The sequence below is a fragment of the Corvus moneduloides genome, chromosome W (genome assembly GCF_009650955.1).
Source record: "Corvus moneduloides isolate bCorMon1 chromosome W, bCorMon1.pri, whole genome shotgun sequence".
NCBI lineage: Eukaryota > Metazoa > Chordata > Aves > Passeriformes > Corvidae > Corvus > Corvus moneduloides.
This window is the reverse complement of record NC_045510.1, coordinates 1,667,413-1,693,071: the sequence shown is the minus strand read 5'-3', so window position 1 is coordinate 1,693,071 and position 25,659 is coordinate 1,667,413. Positions and strand designations below refer to the sequence as shown.

Sequence of the window (25,659 nt, the reverse complement as noted above, 5' to 3'; positions counted from 1 at the left end):
CATTTTCATTAACTACTGTCCCCCATCCTTTCACTGATAGATATTATTTTCCCATTTCATGGGCTTCCTCCGCTCCTACAGATATTCAAAAAGAGGCTGCTGTTGGGAAATGGTTAGAGGATCAGGGACATGGATCATTGATAGAATTATGGGATCAATAAAAGAACTGTACAAGCAATAGGCTTGCAAGCAAAGGTTAGTGTGAGAAACTCTCTCCATGAGAAAATCCCTGTGTGAGAAACAGGCCTGAGAAATAAAAAGGGAGTTTTGAAGAGAAGCAGCTGTGCAGATAAGATGTACTGACCAGGAGAGAAGGGAGGGTGAACTCTGAATTCTTTTAATCATAACATAACTGTAGAAGCTTGCCAATGTAGTCCAATTAGGTAGAAGCAGAAATGCGCTTGGATAAGTTTTAAGCCACTTAAGAGTTAACAAGCTGGTATACTATATAAGTGCCTCTGGATTGCTAATAAACGGAGCTTGCTTTTATCAACCATATTGGCTGGACTGCAATTTCTTCCTCCCCCTGCCGGAGTCCACGGATCTTTTTCCAACAGGCTGCAACTTGGGCTCCATTCCATCAAGATGGGTGCTCAGGACAGGACAAGCAGCACACTTGATCGTTAGGTCCCAACACTGGCCCTGCCTGGGTCATCGTTGCACTCTCCTCGCAAAAATTGACTCTTCATTGGTTCATGTCACTCCTGCTACTTTACTTCCTGCAACAGACAATTTACACACAGATTATTTTTCACCCAAGATTAAATCTCCTTGAGGCACACACCAGGTATCCCCATCCTTCTGTATTACCCACCAAGTACACCTAGGTCTTTGAGCAAAGACAATCCCACAAATGGGTTTGCCTTTTCCCATGGGAGGAGAAATCCACACAGACCTCCCCAGCCACTTCCCAGTGTGTAGTAAAGGGACCTTATCTCCTCCCACAGTATGTAGTGGTTTTGTTTGGGCAGGACCAGTGTGGTCAGGAGATCCTCTGGTGTTAACCCAACAAGCGGCTTCTGCTAAATTTGCATCCCAATGCTTCCATGCCGCATTGCCTAACCCTCTTGACATAGTCTTCAGCAGTCCACCATACCTCTCGACCTTTCCAGAGGCTTGTGGATAATAGGGGATGTGATATATCCACTCAGCGCATGTTTCTTTGCCTAAGAGTTTATGAGGTTATTTCAAAAACGAGCCTCATTGATTCCATTCTTTCTGGGGTACCATGTCGCCACAAAATGTGTCTCTCAAGACCTAAGATGGTGTTTTGAGCAATAGCATGGTTTAAAGTATTAATGGTATTGAACAGCTTACATAAGGATGAACAAGGAACATGGGAGCCTGCATTCTGAAACAATCCACATCAGTCCTAGGTAGGGAGTGAGAGAGGTATTCCCTCATCGTCCCCAGAAAATAGCTCCCCCAGCACAACAAAGCCATTAATGTCACAGCAAAGCACAGAGCCATTGTTTGTATTAACATGTTCCCAAACTCAACAAAACAGAGATAAACGGTGCACCTGACAAACTCCATGTCCCGCACAGGAGCTTGCTACTCAATACCTCCTATTACTCTACCATGCAAGATATATAACTGCCGTTGTCTTGGCCCATGTTGGGTGCCAAAAATGACTGTGGTGGGTTGACTATGTCTGGATGCCAGGAGCCCACAGAGCTGCTCTATCACTCCCTCTTCTCAGCTGGACAAGGGAGAGAAAATAAGATTAAAAACAACTCGGAGGTTGAGATGAGGCTGATGCCTTAGGTTTTAACCTTTTTATTTTTCAAATTCTGTACTGCTTGGTGTGTGACTCTGAAGTTTCTTGCCGCCTGTTAATTTCTGCTCTCTCATGGTAGGTAGACATAACAAAGCCTCTCCGGCCCTACTTTCCAAGGACACCAAGACTGTCTGAGGCCAAAAGTATAAACCAAAGAGCCACTAAGGGGGGGGCAAGCTGAGGGGAAAACTGAAGCTTTAATTGGAGAATTAACCCTGCTATGCAAATGAACCAAACCTATAAAAGAGTGAAGAACTTGTGACCTGGGGTCCATCTTGGGGTCCATTTTGAGAATAGCTTCAGGCTCCCCAGGGTGTACCTTTGAAGGCCTTTCAAATAAATACCTCTTTTAATCCTTTACTCCTGTCCAGTCTCTGTTTCTAGGAGGCCTCTCAAGGCATCAAGGCAGTTTACTAAAACAAAAGCGAAAGTTTGCGTGCAAACTAGTAGAGGGAAAAACCTCCCATATTTATCATCTAGTTACGATCAGGAAGTGCTGCATGGCCACTTCCCGGGAAGCAGGGCTTTAGCGTGCATAAGAGTTGCTCCAAGAGGCAAACACTGTAAATAAAAAATGCCTCCGCTTCCTCCTCCTTTTCTTAGCTTTTATATCTGACCTGATGTCATATGGTATGGAATAATATCTGGCTAATTTGGGTCAGCTGTCCTGGTTGTGTCTCCTCCCAAGATCTTGCCCACCCACAGCCTAATGAAGCTGGGGCTGAATGTGGGAGAGACAGTGCTGATGCTGTGCCAGAACTGCTCAGCAGTAGCCAAAACACTGGGGTGTTATCAACACCTTTCTAGCAACCAATGCAAAGCACGGCACTGTGAGAGCTCCTGTGTGGAAAGGAACTCCATCTCAGCCACACCCAATGCAGCACCATTGGTGCCTGATTCTCAGCTTTGGGTGTCCTTTGCTGCTGAAATTCCACTTATAGAAGATGGATTGGTAGCTGCCCTTCAGTCAAATCAACATTCAGTCATAATAGTTCCAAAAAAAAAGGTCGGGAACGACATCACCAGCCTTAATTATTGTCCTTTTACTGTTCACATCTTCAAGGCATTGCCTTCCCTAAAGCCCCGTCTTAATCAAGTTTAGCCAGACAAACCCTACATCTCCTCCATGACCTTTTATAGCTGGTCCTGGGTTTCCAGCGCGCACACACACAGCACCCAACAGGCTCTGCAAATTTTCATCCCTTTGCATGCAAGAGTTCCAGTTCTTTGCCGATTGTATTACCAAGGGAGAAAAAAAGGACACTAGATCTTTTTTCTCAGAACAACATCGTATTGCTCAGAAAGAAGGCTTTTTCCATTTAAACTTCCCCCCTCTCAAAGTGACTGGAATCCCAGATATGACCAGACTTTCCTAGCTCCAAAATTTCCTGTTCCTAAAATCTCTAAACCACCAACCCCCTTTTACATAGAAGAATACACCTTTTAGGCTTTATGATGCCAGATCTTGGCCAGCTGCCAGGGGGCCACCCAGCTGTTCTCTCACCACCCTTCCTCAACAAGACAGGAGGAGAAAATAAGATCAAAAAGTTCCTTCAGGACATAGCCACCTGCCAGATCTAAGGGCAGCAGGGAAGTACCTGCCCCGGACAGATTTAGCACTTTCTTAAATATGCTTACACAGGGGTGCCACCAGCTTTGCTGAGTTGCTTAGCTTTGGCTCTTGGGGATTTCAGTGCCTAGCTGTCAGGAACTAGCTGTGTCCTTCACAGGGCAGACCCTGGCCTCTTCTCACAGAGGTCACCCCTGCAGGCTGCACCTGGAGTGCTGTGTCCAGTTCTGGTCCCCAGAATTAAAAAAAAAGAGGCAGACAGACTGGAGAGGGTCCCAAGGAGGGCAATGAAGATTATCAAAAGGCTGGAGAATATGAGGAAATCCTGAAGGAGCTGGGTCATTTCTCCCTTGGAAAAGAGAAGGCTCAAGAAAAATGACATCACAGAATTCTGGCTCTCAAAAGGCAGCTACAAAGAGGACAGAGGCCCTCTTTTCACAAGTAGCCACATGGAGACTCAACGGGAGGGTATTCCTTATTCATTTTATTCTTTCCTCCCTTTTCCCCCTCCAGCCTCAACATGGATAATTTTGGTGTTGATTTTGGTTTAAATTTTAGTTTGCTTTTTCTCTGTGTGGTTTAACTATTTAGTAGTAGTAAAATGAACCTTGCAAATGAACTTTGTTGAGCTTTCACTTTTATATCAAACCTGCTTTGGCCAACACCTTTGCCAGTGATTCTTTAAGCAAACTAAAACACCCATTTGTACTAGTTGGTGTAGTCAGCACGATGGCAAGCAATAGCACTGACTATTTACAGAAGCATGGAATAAGCCCAAGTCCTAAGTTCTCAGACAAATGGGCTTGGCACGATCGTAAAGCTAAAAGCAGCTATGGGCTGAATGAAGGCTAGCAATGACAAAGGAATTGGTTGCAAAATGTTAGGCACCTGCATAGGCTCAGGGGGAACCTCCTCACAGTATTCCAGTACTTAAAGGGAGGGTACAAAGAGGACAGAAGCTCTCTCTTCACAAGGAGCCACATGGAGAAGACAAGGGACAATAGGCATAAATTGCACCAGTCCCCATTGCTGGAGGTTTTCAAGATGTGATTGGACAGGGTGCTAGATAATCTCATCTAGGCTCCCTTTCCCATAAAAAGGCTGGACCAGATAATCTTTCAAGGTCCCTTCACACCTGGGCTGGTCTAGGATCCTACAATTCTTCAGTGGATCTCGGTTTCATAATGCTTGGCTCTCTTCAGTTTGGAGCAAAGTATCAAAAACCTTGCCTGCAAGGCAAGACAAAATTCCACCAGGCACCACAGACTTCTAAAGCCTATAGCAATCACCCATTCTCTCAGAATGTATGGGCAATACCTAGCTTCTCCAAAATCCCCCTGCCCCCTCGAAGTGGGAACGTCTTCTAGATACCTTAGGGAGTTTACAGAGACAGAACCATAGAATGTACCTACCTTAATCATTCAGTAAGCAAACACCGCACCAGAGCACTTTCCATCTACTTCAGGGAAATCATTTCTATCTCCTCCCCCAGGATGACTAAATAAAGGTGAAGTCTGTGGGTTACCTACACGCCCGCGTCACCAAACTTCATCCAATTGTTTGGGGATCTTGAAGAAATGAAGATGCCTTTCACTGGGCACCTCAGGTTGTCTCAGTAACATAGGGTTCAAGGGCAATGAAGGACTGCCTGCCTTTCCCATGCCCATCTCCCTTTTTTAATAGCTGTTAAAGCAAGCTGAAGTTTGCTGTCTCACTGCAATGGAGATTTGGTTTCGGTCTAGCTTGGGATGGAGGTAACTTTCCCCATCGCAGCCACAAAGTGCTCTGCTTTGCAGTTGAAAATAGAAGGGTGTTGATAAAAATCAATGCTTCAGCTACTGTGGAGCACTGCTTCCACAGCATGGAGGCTGTCGCTCCAACCATCCCCACCCACACAGTCCAGAAAGCTGGGGGTGGGCAAGAGGTTGGGAGGGGACAGAGCCAGGATGGCTGACCCAAATTGACAAAAGAGAGATTCGACTGTGCTATGGAAGCACCACAGCTGCCAGTCAGACCCATTGTTTTCTCCTACCATATCCCTCCTCACCAGAAAATGAATATCACAAGTCTTATGACACAGCCATTGATAAAGCACTGCAACAGGAGGTGGATGCTTCCAACACATTGCACCATGGTGAAAAACCACTTGGATGGCATGCCTGTAGCCTCACATACAGTATATTCTAGAGTTGTAGCTGCAGCCTACACGGACTTTCTGTACGTTGACATACCTCTGCCAAAGAGCTAAGACTCTGCTTCCTACAAGATGCATGAGACTGCTAAGCGCTTCCAGCACCACGCTTCAAATGAACAGGAAAATCACTATCTATGGAATGCTCTTAACAGGCTGAAATATTGCACATACTTGCAGTCCAGGGAGACACCGTTTGATCTTGCAGAACTACTTCCCCTCAGTAAGACGCGCAAGACGGAGATGATATCCCCATGACAAATCTTTATTGTGCAACTGCTGCTCAAGGCTTTTATTATCTTCCACAGACACACGGCACAAAAAATTACACACCGAAAGCTGCTAGATTGACAGGCAACAGATGAAATCCATTCAGTGGCAATTTGTACACGTGCAGCAACTCTTGCAATGCCAAAATCTTAGCCAGGTGGCCAGCCCAACTGACGGCCACCCAGAATAGGTAGATGTATATGATAGACAGACTGCCCACCCTCGGGCCCTTCATCCACAACCATCCGGAATCCATTGGTCAGGCCCAGGTGAGCAACACACATCTCGCCAACAATCATTACATGCCCAAGAAGCTGGAGAAGGAAGTACAAACTCATAAATAAGTAAAATAAAAAAAAAAAAAAGAACACACAAAGAGGGGAGAGGGCAGGAAGGGAATGAACGAGAGCAGAGAACCACCCAGAGAAAGCAGCTAGGAAATTCCTAGCAATTCAACTAGCAACTGATGCTTTCCACGCAAAGCTACAAAGACCAATTATGTACACTAGAAGGGCAAAAGAGAGCTAGGCAATTTATTTTAAGATAGATGGCAACAATCAAAAAAACAGCCACTGAAGCTGAATTTGTCTCTGGGTTAAAGCCCCCATCATGTATTCAGGCAACATAAGCAATCCTGGTGGAAAATAAACTTTAGGCTGCCTTTTGTATGGGTTTACAAAGTCTTTGAACTTAACTTTCATAGCTAAAAGCAAAGCATCCAGCACCTCTCAACCAGCTTTGCCCTTCCCTGCCCCTGACGTGCCAATAACCCCAAGCCCTCTTCCCTGCATTAGAAATACAACTACTCTTACACTAAACCATGACAATAGGCACCTGACTGCACTCCAAAACAACACTGCATTTTACACCAGAAGTACATACCCAGGGATGAGCACTGCTTTTTATCACTGCTTTTAGTCAGAAAGCTCAACTCCATTACAAGCTAGAGGCAAAAGATTATAGCACCACAAAACCCAAAGTAGCCTACTGTGCCCTATCGAGAAGGAAAGGGGGGATGGGAAAGAGTCTAGTAAATGAGAAACTATCTACAGGTACAGTTTAGCATACAGAAAGCTCACGCAGTACTTACAGATTCACCAGAACCTTCAGCTTCGGACAACCCAATAATTGGCTCCTTAGGCATGACTAGGAAAAGTGTCCCAGATTGCAGTGAAAGACCACGGAACGCACGGCACTGGAGGAAGAGCAAACAGTTAAAACATAACCGGCTTCAGAGAAAGGTAATAGCTTATGCAAATCAACCTGCCCCACTGAACTCCTACAGAAGCAGATTACCAGATACCCAAAACACAAGCCCGAACATTGATTTTTCTTGCATGATAGTAATGCTTTCTATACCCAAAATACAACATATTTCCAGAGCCCCCTCCAGAATTGGTATTCGTCATGCAAGACGATGGGAGCAAGGAGATGGGCCACTATTTGCCATTAACAACCTTCAGTATGTTTTAGTTTGGGCTGATTTGTTTCCTCAGCAGTTCTTCTATTGGATGTGGTCCACACAGAGGCAGGAGACAAATGGCTTAACCGAATCAGCAAAGAGGTTAGTGAAATGGAAGAGCAGTAGCCATTCACTTTCCACGGTACAGGGAGCTCAAGCATTGAACAAACGTATAATCACAGGAAGCCTGCAAGTGCATAGGACCAGTCTGTCTTCTACATTGCACGCAAACACTACCTTCCAAAGCAGAAGGCATCCTTAACTGTTAACCTTCAGCATTTTAATAACTAAATCATACGGGATATTACCTTAAAGTTAACATCGCATAGGCAACGGCTGCATTGTTTTCCCCCCGGTCTAAGCAGCTCACTCTCGTTCCCAGCACCAGCACCTGTAACCCTCGCAAGCATGCTGTTATCACGGTCCCAGTTCCCCACAGAAAGAAGATCTGGAAAGCTTCTGAAGCCTGCAGGATGACCACTTTCTAAATTTTTTTTTTTTTTTTTTTAAGAAAAACTAGAGAAAGCCGTAATTCCTTGCCCTAATAATCCAGTTTGGGGGTTCAGAACCACAGCCTAGCACAGCGAAGCTGCGAAACCTCTTCGATGCTATTACGAAACACATTGAGACCAAGTTACCGTCGGAGGCCCTTCTCTACGCGCGCACACGACACGGTGGGGGTGGGATCCGAGGCGAGTCCGGACAATACCAGCAACCCAGTACGCGCCGCGGCAGCCGGAGGGGTGGGGGTGCGGCACCGAACAAGCTTAGGGGATGATGCAGTAGAGAGCGCCACAACCCAAAGAGGCCCCGTCCGTCCCTCGTCCCTCCACCCACCCGCAGCAGCAGCGCCGCCACCCGCCGTACCACGCGCCCGGGCACCGCGCACCGGGTGTCCTCGGCTCAGATGCCCGCGAGCGCGGGAGAGGGAGGGGGGAAGGGAAGAGGAACCGCGCACAGAGCAAAGCCACGGCTACCTCCTCGTCTTCTCCGCTTACGGTACTAGGGAAACACCTCGCCGATGATCTTTCCGAAGACAGTAGTGGCGCCAGCAGAGCTAGAGACCAGCACCCCAATACTCTCGTCAGCCAAGGACAACGCCCGTATCCGCCCCGACACTTCCTCCACTAAGCCAGGCCCTCCGCGACGCCCATTGGGCCGACGGATCGTCGCCCGCGTCTCGATTTGCTGTCTCGCCTGTCGTTTTCGCGTTCCCCGCCCCCTTGGCGGGTCCGCGCTCGTCGACCTGGTGCCCGCGGGGCGCGGAGGGATCTGCCCCGTGTAGTGCTGCGACCTTGAGGGCGGGATACGAGGTCGCAGAAGAGGCTGTAGTAGCTACGAGTACTATTTCTTGTTATTTGTTACCGCATCAAGTCCACCCCAAAGGTGCCTGTGCCTTTTTGGTGCTGCTCCCTCCAGTCAAATGACTGCTTTGGACCGGGCAGGGCAGGCCTGGCCTTAACTTCTCAGGACATTTTGAAAAACCAACTGAAGTTGCTCTACATTGTTCCCTGAAATCCCACTTCCATTGTAGACATTTCTAAGCTGCACGTCTCCCGGAAGGAAATTAAATACAAAGCGTGCCTTCGGCGCTGCTGGCCTGAGGGCTCAAGATAGTAGGATTTGCGTTAAGCTGGATAGGAGACTTTTAGAAAAAGAGGCAGTGCCCCCAAAGCTGCCCAAGGGTGGTCCGTGGTGCCCTGCACCCTCGGGGACAGTGAGCACTTTGGTCCACACAACTGTCTTGTAACATATATAAACCCTGCTTTCCTCTATATTGGGCTAAGGATATCCTTGGTCGCCTTTGCGGCAAGGGCACATTGTCCTATTTTGCAAAGCTGCTTTCCAGCTGATGGGCCTCCAGCATGTACTGGTGCATAGGATTGTGCCTCCCCTAGTGCAGGACTCGTCTATCCACTGGTTCCTCAGGTGGTTGTGAACCATATAGTTTCCTATGATGGGCGGGACTTAGCTCCCCAAGTTCCTGCCTTGCGGTTCAGGGTCTCAAGAGGTGTGAGAATGGTGCCAGGAAAAACGAAAGAAAATAAATCGCCGAGTACTAGCACAGTTCAGTGCTCGCTGCACGAGCTCTGGCGTGCCCTCGATCAGAGAGAGTCCAGCTGCGTTACTTCTGTGCATCGCTGAAGCGACTTTGGCATCAGTATAGGCGCTGCTGGCTGAGCTAGCTAGCTGGCTTCTTTGCAGAGGAAACACAGAAGGAGCCAATGATATCGGCTCACGTTAGTTCAGAGGTAAAGGAAGAGAGAGTCTGTTCTGGTCTGACTTCTAACAGGTTTATTGTCAGAAGTTTAGCAACCAGAACATGGCAATGATCTTAACCTGGGATCCTGCTGAGAGGCTTTCCCCTCAGTTTTATAGGGGAGTTGAAAACCGCGGGGAAAGGGGAAAGCAACCAATGAGTTACAAGCCAGGGGGAGGATACAATTCAACAAGAACCAATGGGGGAAACCGAGAGGTGGGAGTTATAACAAAGAACCCATGAACAACCGAGTAACCGAGAAATTTCCTGAACAGGGGGAGGCAGCTTGGACCCGGGCGTCGCCCAGGGGGGTGCGGCTTAAGCTTCTGAGCTGCCCCTCGACCCACTCTCTGAGTCTGTGTCTTGGGGAAACTCGATCCAGGGGAGGGGCTGGGATTGATTGTCATCTCACTGCCCCAGCCCCGCAGTGGGCTGGGTCATAGCAACATCTCCTCTCTTTTTATTATATTGAAATGAGGGAGAAGACTTAAGGGATTTCAAAACCAAACACTTAAAAATGGGAAGGGCTAGTAAAATTAACAACACTATAAACAAAACCCATACAATGTCTTTGATAATGGAAGGAATCCAGCTGCTGGAGCTCCCAGTGAACAGGAGGAGCTGCAGCAGCTGGGACAGCAGCAGGTAGGAGGTCATCACGCAGTCAAGGGTGGTAACTTTAGGAAAAGTGTAACACAAATATAATTAACACAAATACAATTAACTTAAATAAAAATGGCTCCCTTGGGCTCCCCCTCTTTTAAAAAAAATGAGGGGTCATTTTGGGAAGGGAGACACATTTAAGAAGACTGGGAAGGGGAGGGTTTGTTTTTCAGGCCTGGAGGAGGAGGAGTCTTTTTCTTAAGTGGTTTGGTTTTTCTTCTTTTCCAGGCTGTGGCAGCTTCTTTCCTTTGCTTGGCATCTGCAGGTGGTCTCAAAAAGGGTTTTATCCACTTCTCAGGGATCCATTTTGGACCTTCTGGGGTGGAAACACACCCGTAGCCTCTACCCTGGGTGACTAGGGGGTACGGGCCACGTATTTGTAAAGTGTCAGGGTCTTTTATTAGGACCTCAGGTCTCTCAGTCTATGTTTGGCAGAGTTTGTGAAGTGTCTCATGATGGGAGGGTCAGGTTCCTCATAGGAACAGTTTAAAAAGTTCAAAATGAACAACGCTTTGGACAGTCTTATGATGGGGGCAGCGATCTCATTGCCACCTTTTTGTTGCTCTAACAGTCTTTTTAATGTTTGATGTTTCCTTTCCATGATACCTTGGCCTGTGGGCGAGTGAGGGATACCAGTGATGTGATCTGCACCCCACTCACTCATGAATCTTTTTAATTCTGCAGAGGTGTATGCTGGGCCATTGTCAGTTTTTATTTTATTTGGTATACCCAACTATTACCGCCGGCCTGGTTCCTATGGTATATCACCGTGTCCCGCAGCCATAGGGAGGAGGAGGAGAGAAGATCCAGCAGGCAGGAATTGTGCAGCAAGATTGATTGATTTAATTACTTTACAAACTCTTTTATAGACTTTTTACTTCATAGTCTAATTGGACAAAGGACCAGCCACCCCTTGGGGGTGATTGGCCAAAATCCTAAAACATCCATTGTCAAAATATTTTCTACTATACCATAAACAAGACTTTTCAAGGGTGCAGGTGTTTGGTTGTTTACATAACTCTGCTACCTCTTCTGTGAGAGAGAAAAATCTCTCACGGACTTAGAAAATAGCAAGAAAATCCTTGCTAGCAGCATTTTTGTATCTACAATTCCCCCTTTTTGTTTTATAAGATAACAACTCTACTATTAATCCTAAATAGAAATCTACATCAGTTATTAATTCTAAATATGTCCTTAAGGCTTTAACTATCTGACTCCATAACAAGAAATTTAAAGTTCAGTCCCTGCTTGTAGAAGGACCATCCCAGTCTCTGCTTGTAGAAGGACCATCTGCCTGATGGTTGACATCCTGGTCATCATCAGAAGAGTCATTAGGCTGATGATCTACATTCTGGTCGCCATTTGGATGGTTGGCGTTCTGGTCATCATTTGGAGGTGGCCTGTTCTGCCTCTGGTGCCGTAGGTCAGGGCAAACGCATTTTGAAGGTAGCCACCATACCTCAGTATCTGTGGAAACGCAAGCGTACCCATGACCCCAAACGATAAGCTCATGAGGGCCGTCCCACTGGTTAGTGAGTAAATTCCGTACCCAGACTTTTGCCCAGGGCAGTTGTGTGTCGCCTGCAGACTGCAATGAGAGAAAATGATTCAGAATAACAGGATTATTTTAATTTTGTGATACTGTAAAGTGATTAATTGTATACAAAGCTTTTGCTAGTTGGCTCTGTGGGGTTTCTCCATGCATTCACCTTTTCTGTTTGTCCAAAACACGCTTCAAGGTACCATGAGCGTGTTCGACAATGGCTTGGCCAATAGGAGAATGTGGGATACCAAAGGTATGGTCTACACCCCATAGGTGTAAAAACTGCCGCGTCTTCTCCGAGGCGTAGGCAGGACCATCATCAGTTTTCACAGAAGCTGGCACGCCCAGGGCTGAGAAAGCCAATTTCCAATGGGCAATGACATCACGGCCCTTCTCTCCAGTGTGAGCAGTAGCTCACATAGCCGAGGAGAAAGTGTCAATAGACACGTGCACATATTTCAGCCGACCAAATTCAGGGATGTGAGTTACATCCGTTTGCCAAATCTGCAAGGCTTTTAGCCCTCTGGGGTTTACCCCCGCTGGCAAAGGCGCAGTGAGTCCATGACAGTCAGCGCAAGCGCTGACAATGTCGCGCGCCTCGGTTGGCGTTAAATGAAACTGCTTCTGCAGGGTATGTGCACTTTGATGGAAGAAACCGTGCGATGCCTTGGCTTGTACAATTTTGTCAGGCTGAGGCCCTACCCACGCAGGGTTGGCCAGCATGTCAGCCCTGGCATTGCCTTCTGTTAGAAACCCTGGTAAATTGGTGTGGCTTCGAATGTGCAGAATGTAATACGGATGCACTCGAGCCTGAATTGCAGACCACAAGGTTTGCAACAGCGAAAACAGAGCCTCACTGTTCACCTCCTTCAGAAGTGAACAATCTAAGCGTTGGGTGATATCTGCTACATAAGCAGAGTCACTAACCAAATTCAAAGGTTCCTGTGAGAATCACTGAAAAGCCATGGTAATAGCCCTTAACTCAACTAACTGAGCAGAGTCTGACTCGGATTGGTGTGTTAATCAACCACCTCAAAGGCAGTGTAGGATACTGTGCGCCCTTACACACAGTGACCCCTGCTAAAAATTTGTCCCAATCCGTACGCCCCAAGCTGCCAGCACATCCCGTCCCCAAAGGTTACGGGAAGTGGTAGCAACATAAGGCCTAATTGTAGCTGTGTGCCCCTCTGAATCCTTCACACCCACAGACTGTTCGCTTAAATAGCTCTGTGTGGTTCCGCCTAATCCTGCGATGGCCGATCCCACCGGGGCTAAAGGCCATGAGGGAGGCCATGCAGAGAAGGAGATGATAGTTACATCAGCACCCGTATCAATCAAACTTCGAAGCTGAATCCGGGGAGGTTGGGCGTTCGGCAGGATCGGGGTACATGTCATCTGTGGCCTTTGGTCAGAAATGTCTGCAGTCCAGAAGGCCTGCGGAAGTCCCGTAGATCCACTGCCGTTATCTTTGTGAGTTTGTTGTTCTATCCTGGGGACACAAAGGGCACTAATTTAGCAAGGCAGGTCTTTTCAGGAATAGTTACAGGGGGTTTTTGCGTAGAGACCGTAGCATGAATCTGACCTTTAAAGTCAGCATCAATAACTCCTGAGTGAACTAAGATTCCTTGATGGGCAACGTCAGGTTTTCCCACCAGCATTGCACTGGATCCCTGGGCTAAGGGTCCATATGCATCCAAGGGAACCTTATAAATACCGCTAGAGTCTAAGACAACTGCGGCTGCGGTGTGGACGTCAAACCCGTCTGATCCCTGGGTGCCGTCTGATCCGTGGGTGCCGTCTCTAGGGTCGCTGGGTAGGCCTGTGTCCGTACCTGTGCCACTCTCTGGGGGAGCGACTGCATCGGAGAGCAATTCCCCCTCCTTGCACCCCGGCGGAAGTTTCCCTACAACGGCCGACCATCGGCATGAGTCTAGGATCTACAATAGTCCAAGCAATGCCCTGGCCTGCTACACCTCTTGCACTGGGGGATTGGTGTGTTCTCTTTTTGTCTCGGCTTAGGCCTCTTCCGTTTCTTCACCTGTTTTGGTTGCTTTGGTTCACGACCAGAAGATGTGTGAACAGGCTGCAGGAACGCAGCCAAAGCAGACCTTTTCTGGTTCCCAGATCCCACCTTAGCGCAGGCTTCAACCATGTCTGTTACCTCAGGATCCCCTGGTAAAGCATCTATGATTTTTCGGCACTCCTCGTTTGCGTTATCTCTCACTAACTGCCTTAACAACAACTGTCTTAACCCGTCATCGTCAACCTGCTTCTCGAGAGAAGCAGCGACTTTCTCTACAAAAGAGAGGAATGACTCTGATTTCCCTTGAACTATTTCAGTATATCGCTTTCTGGGTGCTGACAACTCTATGGTTTTCAACAGGGCAGCCATGCCAACCTTCTGAGCTTGCTGCAGGACGCTAGAGGACAAGTTACCCTGTAGACTGGGATCAGAGAAGGGACCAGTCCCCATCAAAGCATCCATTCCTGCTGTCTGTCTAGGATCAGCAGCAGGGAGCTGCATATTCCCTAATGCAGCCTTGCCGGCCAGCTTTCTCCAGGTTTTCTCAAAAACTGTAAATTGTACAGGTTGAAATAGAATTTGACCTAAGTGTCTGATATCAAATGGAGCAAGCAAATCTGTATTTATCACCCTTATTATTTGCATAACCCCAGCAGAACCTCGCCCATATTGTGCCACCTTGAATTGCAGATCCTGTGCAACTTTCCAAGCAATTACCTCATGCTTGTCATGCACCCCTGAATCTGGGAGAGCCTTATACACTGGGAAAGCTTGGATCTCCCCTTTTGGGGAGTCACTTCCATCCTGAACTTCTGGCACAGCCTGTGGATGGAGTGTAACAGCTCCCCGATTACCCCCAGAATCCTCAGATCTATTTGGCATTCCAAGGATTTCTAATAACCTCCAGTCACCCTCCTCCAACGCTTGCATCTTAACTGACTCTAAGAATCTATTGTAATGGGTCGGACGCACTGTTACCGTGCAGTCCGGGAAGGTCCAGGGGCGAGACCGGCGCAGCCTTTTTCTTCGCCGGGTGGCTACAGCCGCCTGACGACCTGGGGCCAGAACCTCATCTGCCTCACTTCCCAATGATGAATCATCAGGCAAAGGATACTCAGAGACGCTGGGAGTGAACAGAAATGGACAGGGAGGGGCAGATTGGCTAAGTTCGCTAGAGGCAGAACAGACAGCACAGATTGCAGTTAGCTGCTGTGCAGTTTGAACAGCAGTTTCTTTACGGGAGGCCGTCTCGACCAGTCCCGACCGAACCGGTACTGGAACTGCTGCTGCCGTCTCTGGGGCTACGGCCGCGCTCGGCGCCACGCTTGTTTCTTGCACCGCGGCTGCGTTCGGCGCGGTCGCCGCTTCCACTGCTGTTTCTCACTCCCCGGCCATGCTCGGCGCCGCCGTCTCTGGCCGCGTCTCCGCAGCCGCCGCTGCTTCCGGGTTTTCCTGCGGCAGCACTGCTTCTGGTTTCGCTGCTGGCCGCACTGCTTCCTGGCTCGGAGCCGCATCTCCCGCGGCCGGCGCGGGCGGTGCTGGCGGCGCGGGCGGCGCGGGCGGCGCGGGCGGCACGGGCTCAGGCATCCGCTGCTCTAGCAGGCTGAGCAGGTGCTCCATCCTTCAGAATAGGTTCAGTAACTCTGTCAGCAAAGGCAGGTGCTGTATTAAAAGGTCGATGGCTCGGTTCTGCGACTGTGCAGAACAGTCCAGCGCCAAGGAGGGCAGCGGACCATAGCCAGGCAGTCTCGGGGCAGGCACGCCTGGCACTACACCGGCTAAGAAGTTAGATCCAGGTGCATATGCAACCGAGCTAGGAGCCACTCTGGGGGTCCAGTTGGCTAAGCCGCTGATCTGCAGCCCTGGATAAGCTGTGGCCGCCACCCAGCCGAACGGCAAGGCAGGCTGTGCGCCATGTCGCTGCCTCGACCCCCCCCGCCTCTGCCGGCGCGGGGTCCCTGGGGGCTGCGGAGTCCTGCGATTGTGCAGGGTGAGCCGGCGCAGGCTCTGCCTGTGGAGCCGGGGGGGTTTTTCTGAATCCACCATCATTTGCCCCGGAAGCCCAGTCAGCGGGGCCCCCCTCGGACATTCCTTCATCACTCATCACCAAATTGGCGATCCAGCTCTGCTATCACAGTCAAGGTCTGTCAGCACAAAAAATAACGACCGCCAGGTTTTGTATAATTCTAACGCTGCTGGGTCCCCAGTCGGGAGCTCGTGTCGGACAGCACAGCCGAATTCCTGCCATAAGGCAAAGTCCAGGGCAGTATCTCTGTCCATGGAAATCCCTTTTAAAGTAGCCCAGTCTAATAATTCCCGAACTGAGTTTTCAGGAATGGAGGTATGCATTATACACAAAACACCTTTCCAGACCAGTACCACAGGGTCGGTTTGTGAGACGTTGTTCGCCATTTCTCAGTCCTGTCGGACCTCCCAGTCCCGGGGGGGAAGGGGAACAGCATACCTCTAGAGGAATTTGGCTTGGCTCGCAGCATGCAGGACACGTCAGAGAGTGCAGATCACGTCGAGCAACACCAAATATTACCGCAGGCCTGGGCCCGGGCCCTAGGGTATATCACCGTGTCCCGCAGCCATAGGGAGGAGGAGGAGAGAAGATCCAGCAGGCAGGAATTGTGCAGCAAGATTGATTTATTTAATTATTTTACAAACTCTTTTATAGACTTTTTTCTTCATAGTCTAATTGGACAAAGGACCAGCCACCCCTTGGGGGTGATTGGCCAAAATCCTAAAACATCCATTGTCAAAATATTTTCTACCATACCATAAACAAGACTTTACAAGGTTGCAGGTGGCTTGGTTGTTTACATTCCCTGCTACCTCTTCTGTTAGAGAGAAAAATCTCTCACGGACTTAGAAAATAACAAGAAAATCCTCGCTAGCAGCATTTTTGTACCTACACCCAACTATTACTGCAACCCTAGGGTAATTTACCATGTCCCACAGCCGTAGGGAGGAGGAGGAGAGGAGATCCAGCAGGCAGGAATTGTGCAGCAAGATCGATTTATTTAATTACTTTACAAACTCTTTTATAGACTTTTTTCTTCATAATCTAATTGGACAAAGGACCAGCCACCCCTTGGGGTGATTGGCTAAAATCCTAAAACATCCATTGTCAAATATATTTTTCTACTGTACTGTAAACAAGACCTTCCAAGGGTGCAGGTGTTTGGTTGTTTACATAACTCTGCTACCTCTTCTGTGAGAGAGAAAAATCTCTCATGGACTTAGAAAATAACAAGAAAATCCTTGCTAGCAGCATTTTTGTATCTACAATTCCCCCTTTTTGTTTTATAAGATAACAACTCTACTATTAATCCTAAATAGAAATTTACATCAGTTATTAATTCTAAATATGTCCTTAAGGCTTTAACTATCTGACTCCATAACAAGAAATTTAAAGTTCAGTCCCTGCTTGTGGAAGGACCATCCCAGTCTCTGCTTGTGGAAGGACCATCTGCATGATGGTTGACATCTTGCTCATCATCAGAAGAGTCATTAGGCTGATGATCTACATTCTGGTCGCCATTTGGATGGTTGGCGTTCTGGTCATCATTTGGAGGTGGCCTGTTCTGCCTCTGGTGCCGTAGGTCAGGGCAAACGCATTTTGAAGGTAGCCACCATACCCCAGTATCTGTGGAAACGCAAGCATACCCACGACCCCAAATGATAAGCTCATGCGGGCGTTCCCACTGGTTAGTAAGTAAATTCCGTACCCAGACTTTTGCCCGGGGCAGTTGTGTCTCGCCTGCAGACTGCAATGAGAGAAAATGATTCAGAATAACAGGATTATTTTAATTTTGTGGTACTGTAAAGTGATTAATTGTATACAAAGCTTTTGCTAGTCAGCTTCAGTAACCAAATTCAAAGGTTCCTGTGAGAATCATTGAAAAGCCATGATAACAGCCCTTAATTCAACTAACTGAGCAGAGCCTGACTCGAATTGGTGTGTTAATGAACCACCACAAATGCAGTGGAGGATACTGTGCGCCCTCATGCACAGTGACCCCTGCTAGAAATTTTTCCCAGTCCGTAGCCCCCAAGCTGCCAACACATCCCGTCCCCAAAGGTTAAGGGAAGTGGTAGTAACATAAGGCCTAATTGTAGCTGGGTGCCCCTCTGAATCCTTCAACGCCACAAGCCGTTCGCTTAAATAGCTCTGTGTGGTTCCTCCTAATCCTGCGATGGCTGATCCCACCGGGGCTAAAGGCCATGAGGGAGGCCACGGAGAGAAGGAGATGATAGTTACATCAGCACCCGTATCAATCAAACCTCGAAGCCAAGTCCGAGGCGGACAGGTGTTCAGCAGGATCAGCGTACATGTCATCTGTGACCTTTGGTCAGAAATGTCTGCAGTCCAGAAGGCCTGCGGAAGTCCCGTAGATCCACTGCTGTTATCTTTGTGAGTTTGTTGTTCTATCCTGGGGACACAAGACTTAAAAGGCACTAATTTAACAAGGCAGGTCTTTTCAGGAATAGTTACAGGGGGTTTTTGCGTAGAGACCATAGCATGAATCTGACCTTTAAAGTCAGCATCAATAACTCCTGAGTGCACTAAGATTCCTTGATGGGCAACGTCAGGTTCTCCCACCAGCATTGCACTGGATCCCTGGGCTAAGGGTCCATATGCATCCAAGGGAACCTTATAAATACCGCTAGAGTCTAAGACGACTGTGGCTGCGGTGTGGACGTCAAACCCGTCTGATCCGTGGGTGCCGTCTCTAGGGTGGCTGGGTAGGCCTGTGTCTGTACCTGTGCCACCCTCTGGGGGAGCGACTGCATGGGAGAGCAATTCCCCCTCCTTTCACCCCGGCAGAAGTTTCCCGACAAAGGCCGACCATCGGCATGAGTCTAGGATCTACAATAGTCCGAGCAATGCCCTGGCCTGCCACACCTCTTGCACTGGGGGATTGGTGTGTTTTCTTTTTGGCTCGGCTTAGGCCGTTTCCGTTTTTTCGCCTGTTTTGGTTGCTTTGGTTCACTATCAGAAGATGTGTGAACAGGCTGCAGGAACGCAGCCAAAGCAGACTTCTTCTGGTTCCCAGATCCCACCTTAGCACAGGTTTCGACCATGTCTGTTAGCTCAGGTTCTCCTGGTAAGGCATCTATGATTTTTCTGCACTCTTCATTTGCGTTATCTCTCACTAACTGCCTTAACAACATCTGCCTTAACCTGTCATCCTCAACCTGCTTCTCGAGAGAAGCAACGACTTTCTCTACAAAGAAGAGGAATGACTCTGATTTCCCTTGAACTATTTCAGTATATCACTTTCTAGGTGCAGGCAACTCTATGGTTTTCAGCAGGGCAGCCATGCCGACCTGCTGAGCTTGCTGCAGGACGCTAGAGGACAAAGTACCCTGTAGGCTGGGATCAGAGAAGGGACCAGTCCCCATAAGAGCATCCGTTCCCAATGTACGTCTAGGATCGGCAGCAGGGAGCTGCATATTCCCTAATGCAGCCTTGTCGGCCAGCTTTCTCCAGGTTTTCTCAAAAACTGTAAATTGTACAGGTTGAAATAGAATTTGACCTAAGTGTCTGATATCAAATGGAGCAAGTTAATCTGTATTTATCACCCTTATTATTTGCATAACCTCAGCAGAACCTAGCCCATGTTGTGCCACCTTGGATTGCAGATCCTGTGCAACCTTCCAAGCAATCACCTCATGCTTATCATGCTCGCCTGAATCTGGGAGAGCCTTATACACTGGGAAAGCTTGGATCTCCCCTTTTGGGGAGTCACTTCCATCCTGAACTTCTGGCACAGCCTGTGGATGGAGTGTAACAGCTCCCCGATTACCCCCAGAATCCTCAAATCTATTTGGCATTCCAAGGATTTCTTATAACCTCCAGTCACCCTCCTCCAACACTCGCATCTTAACTGACTCTAAGAAGCAATTGTAGTGGGTTGGACGCACTATTACCGTGCAGTCCGGGAAGGTCCAGGGGCGAGACCGGAGCAGCCTTTTCCTGTGCTGCCCGGCTACGGCAGCTTTATGCCCCGGGGCCAGAACCTCATCTGCCTCACTTCCCGATGAGGAATCATCAGGCAAAGGCAACTCTGAGATGCTGGGAGCGAACAGAGGTGGGTGGAGAGGGGCAGATTGGCTAGGTTGGCTAGGGGCAGAACAGACAGCACAGACTACAGCTAGCTGTGCTGCAGTTTGAACAGCAGCCTCTTTACGGGATGCCGTCTCGGCCGGTCCCGACTGAGCCGGTACTGGAGCTGCTGCACCCGTCTCCGGGGCTGCAGCTGCGCCCGGCGCCGCGCTCGTCTCTTCCACCACACCAACGCCCGGCGCCGCTGCTAGCCCTTACTCCGCGGCGGCGTCCGGTGCCGCCGCCGGCCGGGGCATGGCCGCTCCCACCGCCGCTTCCGGGTTTTCCCGTGGCTGCACTATTTCCGGGTTCGCTGCTGGCCGCGCCACTTGCTGGTTTGGAGCCGCGTCTCCCGCGGGCGGCGCAGGCCTGGCGCACCCCGCACGGTAGGGTGCCTCTGGCTTCTGCAGCAGCTGCTTTTGCAAGCTGAGGAGGTCCTCCAGCTGCCGTGATATTTTCAGTAGCTCTGTCAGCAAGGGCAGATACTGTATTAAAAGGTCGATGGCTCGGTTCTGCAGCGGTGCAGAACAGTCCAGCGCCAAGGAGGGCAGCGGACCACACCCAGGCAGTCTCGGTGCAGTCACGCCTGGTGCTACGCCGGCCGAGAAGGGACATCCGGGCGATTTTGGCTCTGCTGGGACATACGCAAACAGGCTAGGAGCCGCTCTGGGGGTCCAATTCGCTAAGCCACTAATTCGTGGCCCTGGATAAGCCGTGGCCGCCGCCGAGCCGAGCGGCAAGGCGGACTGCTCGCCCTCCTGCTCCCCCGACACCCCCGCCTCTGCCGGCACGGGGTCCCTGGGGGCCACGGGGTCCTGCGAGTGTGCAGGGTGAGGCGGCACAGGCTCTGCCTGTGGAGCCGGGGGGGTTTTTCCAGATCCAGCACCACACGCCCCTGAAGCCCGGTCAGCGGGGTCCCCTTCGGATATCTCTCCGTCACTCATCACCGAAATAGGCGAGCCAGCTCTGCTGCCACAGTCAAGGTCTGTCAGCAGCATAAATAACGAACGCCAGGTCTGGTATAATTCTAACGCTGCTGGGTCCCCAGACGGGAGTTCGTGCCGGACAGCACAGCCAAGTTCCTGCCATAAGGCAAAGTCCAGGGCAGTATCTCTGTCCATGGAAGTCCCTTTTAAGGTAGCCCAATCTAATAATTCCCGAACTGAGTTTTCAGAAATGGAGGTGTGCATTATACACAAAACACTTTTCCAGACATTTAGCACAGCGTCGGTTTGTGAGCCGCTGTTCACCATTTTCTCAGTCCCGTTGGACCTCCCGGTCCCGGGGGGGGAAGGGGAACAGCATACCTCTAGACAAATTCAGCTTGGCTTGCAGCAGCAGCAGGACATTTTGCAGCGTGCAGATCACGTCAGGTGCACCAAATATTACTGCAACCCTAGGGTATTTTACCTTGTCCCGCAGCTGTAGGGAGGAGGAGAATAGAAGGTCCAGCATGCAGGAATTGTGCAGCAAGATTGATTGATTTAATTATTTTACAAACTCTTTTATAGACTTTTTACTTCATAGTCTAATTGGACAAAGGATCAGCCACCCCTTAGGGTGATTGGCTAAAATCCTAAAACATCCATTGTCAAAATATTTTTCTACTATACCATAAACAAGACTTTCCAAGGGTGCAGGTGTTTGGTTGTTTACATAACTCTGCTACCTCTTCTGTGAGAGAGAAAAGTCTCTCATGGGTTTAGAAAATAGCAAGAAAATCCTTGCTAGCAGCATTTTTGTATCTACACCACAGACAGTGAAGGCCTGGACTAAGTGGTTGATAACATCTTTGGCCCTCTCTCCACGGTGGGCTGAGGCGAAAGTCGCACCGGAAAAGGTATCCACAGAAACATGAATATATCTTTTGGCGGCCAAATTGGGGGAAGTGGGTGACATCTGTTTGCCATACCTCGCAACTGCCTAGCCCTCGAGGGTTAACCCCCTGACCTTATGATGGAAGCTGATATTTTTGGCAGTTGGGGCATGTCGCCACTATGGTTTCTGCTTGGTCTCGAGTGAGGTGGAACATTTGAATGAGAGCAGGAGCATTCTGATGGAACATTGCATGGCTCAGCTGGGCTTGCTGGAATCTGTTAGGCAGATTCACTAACTCGATGGGCATCGCTAGGGCATCTGCTCTCCTGTTCCCTTCTGCAACAAATCCTGGCAGGTCAGTGTGTGATCTCACATGCATGACATAGAATGGTTGCTTTCAGTGGGAGATCAGTTGAATCAATTCCGAAAGCAAGTTATGAATTTTTGGGTTTGCAACCTGTTTTAGTAAGGCTCTCTCTGCCTTGGAAACTACACCTGCAACATAGGCTGAATCAGTTATCAAATTAAGTGGTTCACTGAACTGCTCAAATGCTCTGACCACAGCTACAAGTTCTGCCACTTGTGGGGATCCTTCGACTACCTGCACATCAGACTCCCACTTCTGAGTGCGAGGATCCTTCCAAGTGATGACAGACTTGCAGGAAGCACAAGAACCACCTGAAAAGATTGTCAGGGCATTTAATGGTTTTCGGCTTTGAATTTCTTTTGGAATCAGTTTGAAGACTGAAGTAAACAGTCTGTGTTTTGGATGGTGTACAGAAATTTGGCCTGTGTAGCTGTCTAGGGCGAACTGGAGGTGCTCATTGTTTTGAAGGAGGTTATCAAGTGAATCAGTTCTCAATGGTAAGTAGATGCATGTAAAGTCACACCCTGCAAGGGTGCGGAGGCGGGATCTAGCTTTCATCACCAGCTGAGCCATGAGCTCCTGTGGCGTTGTGATACTTTTGGACGGCTGGTGTGAGAGGAAAACCCTCTCAGTGATTAACAGGGGATCACTCTGCACCTCATCCCATTGAAATATCAGCCCGTGGAGGTATGGCATTTCCCCTAATACAATAAATTGAAAAGGCAGACCTGGGGTGCAGCGGTGTGCCTGCCGGGACAACAGCGCTTCCTGTACCTTACAGATGGACTGTCTCGCCTCCTCTGTTAGGTGCCTAGGTGATGTGAGGTCATCTTTCCCTCGCAGGAGGTTGAACAGAGGAGCGAGATCTTCTGTCATCAGCCCTAGGAGTGGCCTCACCCAATTTATGGTCCCGCAGAGCTGGTGGAGTTCCTGCAAGGTCTTGGGATTATCATTAATTTTGACTTGTTGGAGAACCACAGTCTGTTCATGGATTTTCAGTCCAAGGTATTTAAATTGAGAGATTTTCTGGACCTTTTCGGCCTGGATCTAAAATCCATTTGCCTTTAAGGCCTCGATTACCTTCCCCAATGTCCAGTCTAAATAGGATTGGTTAGGAGCATCCACCAAAACATCGTCCATATAGTGGAGCACTACTGCCTTTGTTGCTAACTTTCTGATGGGGGACAGAATGTTAGCCACATACCACTGGCAGATGGTGGGTGAGTTTTTCATGCCTTGCGGCAGAACTCGCCAGTGGTAGCGCTGCATGGGAGCCTTTCGGTTGATGGAAGGTACCGAGAAGGCAAACCGGGGTACATCATCCGGGTGTAGTGGGATCTGGAAGAAGCAGTCCTTTATATCAATGACTGCTACCTTCCACTGCCTAGGGAGCATGGAGGGTGAAGGCATTCTGGGCTGCAGGGGTCCCATGTCCTCAATGACTGCATTTATTTTCCGCAAGTCGTATAGGAGGCGCCACTTGTCTTTCCCTGGCTTTTTGATTACAAATACCGGGGAGTTCCAAGGGCTATTTGAGGGTTCAATGTTATCCTTTTTCAATTGCTCCTCCACGAGTGCAGTGAGCACCTTTATCTTGTGTTTTTCCAAAGGCCACTGATCCATCCAGATATGTTTGTCAGAGATCCAATTTAATTTCTGGAAGGGGCACTCCGCAGTGGCCTTTACTAAAAATTCTGGGGTTGAGATGGAATTTCGACTCGAGTCCCCCACTGGGACATAAGATCCCTGCCCCACAGGATGAACCCAGAGTTAATTACAAAAGGACAGACTGATTCTATCTGTCCTTCTGGACCCTCAATTTGGACAACTGCCCTGCTTCTCTGGGCAGATATAGATCCCCCCACACCCGTCACGATACCTTCTGCCAGCTGCAGCTCCCAGTGTGATGGCCAATCATGGGAAGAAATGACTGTCACGTCTGCTCCTATGTCCATCATTCCTGCCAGGCTGGTGTCCGAGCCTTGGCAAGACAGTTTGCAATTAAGCATGGGCTTGTCATTCCCAACTACCTCAGCCCAGAAGACAGAGGGATTGTAGTCCTGTGGCAGACTACTGGGCATTAGAATAGCTTGAGCAACAACTTGGTTAGCAGCAAGAAAATAGGGAGAGTTAACACACTGGATGTTGACAGTAAACAGCCCTTGTGGTCCCACTTGAACAATTTCTGGTGTAACACAAATGTCAGCTGGTGTGTGTACATCTTTTAACACAAACAATATACAGTCTTTCATATTCTCGCAACTCACGACGATTCTCTGGGGTGTTACTGAGTCCATTTGAGTTGCAGTGGTCGTGGTAAGCATTTTCCTGGTGGCAGTTTCATGATTTGTTCCCCCGCATGGCCCTGCCAATCCACGTGGTCAGGTCAGTTTTTTGGCTGCATCCCAACGGTGGCAGGCGATTTCATTTGCCCTGGGGAGACAGCTCAGGAACCCTGATTAATTGGAGCCGGAGTTCTGCAGTTTCAGGCCAAGTGCCCTGGTTTGCCACACCTGTGACAGACCCAATTAGTATTTCTTTTGTCCTGAGATGCTGTAGTTTCAGTGGCGGCTGCAGTTCCTATTAAATTCCCCCTCATTTTTAAATTTGGTTGGTTAATTGGCACTAATGTTGTGCAAGCATGAATCATTTGGTTTAGGGTCAGTGGAGGTTCGAATGGAAGGCCCAAAATCACTCTTTTACAAGGTTCATTGGCATTAGTCTTTGCAATTCGTGTTATGATATGTTCTTTTGTTTTTGGATCTTCCACTTGTCTTTCCACCACGAGCCTCAGTTTATCCACAAAATCAATAAATGTCTCATTTTGCAGTTGCCGAATCTCAGTATAATTCAATTTAGGTGCTAATTTAGGGGGCATCATTAAAAACGCTTGCTCTGCTGCTTGCTTTACAGCATTCAGAACTGGCTCTGGTGTATTTTGAGCCTGGTTCTGTGGCTTCGCTAATAACCCCTCACCGGTAAGGTGATCCATGGAAACCCCTGCATTGTTTGGATCCTGCAGTAAAATTGGGAGGACCTCTCTCAGTTGCTTTCTCCAACCTTCTTTCCACATTTCAAACTTGGATGGGGAAAGCAAGCAGGAAAAAATGCTTTTGAGGTCGTGGGGTACCATCACTGTAGCACTGAGAGTTATCCACAGGAGGTTCTTAAAATACTGACTCTCCCTCCCAAATTCTTTTTGGGCTTTGCAAAGCTCTTTGAGCCCTGCAGGATCAAAAGGTTTCCATGTGGGATTATTGCCTGCTCTGTCATAGGTAACAGGAGTGGCGAAAGGATAGGAGGGGGCTGAGGGGACTCCCGGACCCGATTTCAAGATGGCGTCGCTTCCGGTTTCTACCCCGTGGGAACCGGAAGGGGGGGGGGCGTGGGAACCAGGAAGTCCTCCACAGTGGGCGGGGTTGGAGGACCAGGAGGAGTGGTTACAGGATGAGCGGGGATTCCTGACGCAGGGGGCAGTACCTGTCGTGTGGGAGGAACCCGAAGATGTCATGTCTAGGGGCAAGGATAGGAAAGGGTTGGGGGTCGGAGGGCAAAAGGGATTGTGGGAAGAAGAGGGGGGAGGGGTGGATTGTGCTA

At 49.0% G+C, this 25,659-nt stretch overlaps 1 long non-coding RNA gene across 1 annotated transcript; it reads right to left on the bottom strand.

Annotated features, from left to right (window-relative positions):
• Window positions 1-321: 321 nt before the first annotated feature.
• Window positions 322-8,387, bottom strand: LOC116437388. Its single transcript, XR_004237274.1, has 3 exons — window positions 8,251-8,387; window positions 6,902-7,006; window positions 322-719 (listed from the first exon to the last, which is right to left on the bottom strand). It is a non-coding gene; the product is annotated as an uncharacterized LOC116437388 (long non-coding RNA).
• Between the last annotated feature and the right edge of the window lie 17,272 nt (window positions 8,388-25,659).